The 3,764-nt window shown below is 41.6% G+C and overlaps 1 pseudogene; it reads right to left on the reverse strand.

Moving 5' to 3' along the window:
• Positions 1-1,789: 1,789 nt before the first annotated feature.
• On the reverse strand, positions 1,790-3,529 carry LOC108956440 (annotated as a pseudogene).
• Between the last annotated feature and the right edge of the window lie 235 nt (positions 3,530-3,764).

Here is a 3,764-nt window from a genome sequence, read left to right on the forward strand (position 1 = left end):
TGCTCCCTCATCTATCATTTTTGCCTAGTATCATTACTCCTTAGTGAAGATAAAGTTCACACAAACCACCACAAAAACCTTTGTCGTTACCTGAAATATTATAGTAACATACCATATTCTTTTTCACCCAATTATTAGAATGGATTAAAGCATTGAAAAGTTACATTTATCATATTAAATTTTTCATAGTCATACCTAATCTTTAGTTGCGCCTTTTTTTTTACAAGTTGTCACTATTGACCTTAATTAATTTTGATGATTCTAAAACACACTTTGTATATTTGTAATTGTTACAAGCTGTTTGAACATGTTTTCTACAATTTTGTGTAGGCTAGCAAGAGTTAAAGAAGGCCTGACCTAGTGTGAAAATAACTCTATTTGTATACTTGTTTGTGTTGAGTTCAAATTTGAATCTCGCCTGCTCAATCCAGCGAGCGCCCGGCCAATTCTTTTAAATGCTGAAATCCTCAACGGTCGAAAAACTAGCTCTTTGAAGTGTTAGTAACACTAATTGAGTTTGTTTTCCTATGGATAGGGTAAACCATTGTCTTAGGCATGCATACATGAATATTACTTACAAAAATCTCTCTTGTATATACTTTGGATTCAACTTCTTGTGAGATTAAACTTGCGGGACAAGTTCTTTTTGAAAGACTGCATCTTCTTCATAGAGGACTGTCATCTATACTATAAACCAACATTTGTATGAGGCTTCAAGTATAGTGGATTGGGCAATACTACCTTATGGTCTCGAGAGTGGAGAATGTGCCAATTTGGGCCGAACTAGTGTAAAATTGGTTGAGCATCTCTCTTCCCTTCCCTCTCTTTATATCTACGCTTGCCAAGTGATTGATATATTGATTGCCGTTAAACATACTTTAGATATTTTTAAGATACACCATCATTAGGAGTGTGGTATTAAGGAATTAATCTTTTTCCCTTCATGCTTATATGGATGCAAATTTTGGTAAATTTAAAATCAATAGAAAAGGTACTAGTGGCTGAAGGGCCAGTAGTTGGTTGGCCATTTTTATAATGAGCACTACTGACTCTATCTTTTTGACTCGAGCAAAGTTGCTAAAAGGCAAGCTCGCATTAAGTAGTCGAAACTGTTCTTAGATCAAATACTAAGCCCACCTTGTTGAACTTGGCAGCTATCCACAATTTCCCCAATAGCCTCTCTTTTTCTCATCGTCCGTTTTAAACTCATAGTTAGATTAATTTGTAATTTGTGTTGAAGTTGTTTCATGAGGAATGTGCTTTATGTTTGTATTGAACTTGCGTTATGTTTATGCTGCACTTAATAGTCGTAGACCTTCTATTGAATTGACATTTTATGAATATCTTTGAGATAAAAATGGTCATTGTGTGCTTGATGATACATTCCACCTTAAGCCCTTTTTGATGTTATGACAAAAGAGGGAGAATGGTATAATGTTTACATTATATGTGATGATTCACTTGATTTATTTCCCTTGTAGTATGTTTAGGGAGTTTTGCTTGAGGTTTTAAGAGTGATTTTGTCTTCACAGAAAAGGGGAGATGGTTGACCTTAAATTAATTTTAATGATTCTAAAACTCACTTTTGTATATTTGTAATCGTTGCTAATCATTTTGAATGGACACTTGGAGGCCTCGTTGTTTTTTTTTTTTTTTTTAAAAAAAACACAGTCATTGAAGTGTTAATAATGGCTCGGGGACTACCGGCCTTGATGGGGATTAGTCGTGAGAGTTTGGGCCGAGGCCGATAGATACAACTTGTAAATTTCAATCTTCTCAATGACTGCAACTTCTTCAACGATATCCTCTTCGCCTGCAACTTCTTCTTCGCCGAACCATCACCGATGCTTGCAGCCGTTGAACTCGAATCGAGCCGACGTCGGCAGAGGCACCGACGCCGATGTAGGACTACACCGCCGGTGATGGCCAAGGCAAACTCGATTTCGAATGGCCATTGATATCCGGCCAAAACAGCATTAACAACTCTCAAGCGACATAAGGAATACGCACACACACAATAGAGAGAAAAATACAGAGAACTGACGGTGATGGCCTTTAACCGTGGGCAACACCTGTAAGGAAACGGTATCTCCAACGCAAGCACTCATCCATGGCCGATGCCGAAAGTTGAAGCATATGCAATGACATCGAGAAAAATCACCGAAAAAGCACAAAGAGGAAACATTTCAGTAATCGTGGAAGGATTCGAGTGTCAATCTGAGTTTCCAAACATCGATTACACAATCCTTAGTTTACTATCTCGTTCTGGCAAATCATCAAACAGATAGAAGGCATTTTCAAATATAAATAAACTCCAGATTCGATTGAAATGCATCTCTCGACCTATACGTAGTAAATAAAACTTTCATTCGGCATTATTCATTGCAAATCGACCCGATTTTTATACAATTCGCTCACGAATTCATGAATGAATATTGTATCTCAGCTTCAACAAAAACAGGGCAAAGTAGAGCGTTCGGAGCGAGGAGCTTACCTGCTTCGGGAATGGAGTCACCGTCTTCTCTCTCGTCTTTTCTCTTTTAGTTTTATTTTTCTCTTTTCCAGCGAAGCTCTCTTCAGCTGTCATGGCCGACGATCCCCTCTCAACAAGAGCGTAGACTTTCCTGTCCATTTTGGCACTCATGTACATTGATTCAGCATGGAATGGACCGCTCTCACCCACAAAAGTGAGTGTCTTGCAGTGCAAATTCTTCAAGTTTTCTGTCAGATCATGCCTCCTATTCATGGCCTCAAGAAAGCGCACGACATTCAGACTTTATCTTTCATCCAGCAACTTTCGACAAGTTTGAACGACGTCAGATTTTGAACCGTGCATGCTGCAGCGAATTTCCTTACTGAAGTACCGCTGGAGAAGAAACTCCTTCAAGAGGTTCAGCAACACCTCGTTATAAAGCCATTCAGTCCATGAAGGTGCCTTGCAAACTGGGGAAACAAAGATCAGACCAAGAACCCGCTCTTCATACTTGTGCGCAAAAGAGAGTCAGGATGTAAGCACTGGCCGTTACACCTAAGCACAGAACTTCCTTCAGCCCAGAGAAGTCGAGCACTTCGACGACGTGGTCTGCAAGGTCATCGACACTTAGAAACACGACGTATAATTGAGAGCGACGTCGGGAGGCATTATCAGAGCGGACTTCTCCCGATCGCCGCAGACGAACACGGAAACCGAATCTTCGCTCGTCTTCACCACACGCTCCTTCCCTTCGAAAGGTACGGCGTCGACGTCGACGTGGACACTGAGTCGCTCAACTCGGCCATGGCTCGGCTCGCTCGAAGCCTCAGGAAAATGCAGCGGAGCTCGAATCAAAGATATCGACCAGAACGGAGCTTGAAAATCTGAAATTCTCTCTCTCTCTCTCTCTCCAAAGCTTGCTTTCTCTCGGCCGTTTTTCCTTCTCTCGCTCGAACGGAATCTTTTTGCGTTAAGCCCGACTCCCCATACGCCGGCTAGCAACCTTCTAGAACAGTGGATTCGCTCGCCTCACCTGCCTGTGAGTCTCACGGACATTCTCGTTGGACCGTTCCTCCCTTCGCCGCTCGTCTCGTTCTTGCTCACAGGCGCGCGTGTGCGCCAGGGAGGAGAAAGGCAAAAGGGCCGGGCTTTGGAAACAACAAAATGGGCTGAGAAAAGGAGAAAGCCGAAGAAAAGGGTTGGGCTGGATTAAAAATAAGAAAGATTAGAGGGAAATTGGGCTAATTCAGGGATTAAGACTGAGTGGGCCAGGAATCTTACTAAAGGAACC

This window comes from Eucalyptus grandis, chromosome 2 (assembly GCF_016545825.1).
Source record: "Eucalyptus grandis isolate ANBG69807.140 chromosome 2, ASM1654582v1, whole genome shotgun sequence".
Classification (NCBI taxonomy): Eukaryota; Viridiplantae; Streptophyta; class Magnoliopsida; order Myrtales; family Myrtaceae; genus Eucalyptus; species Eucalyptus grandis.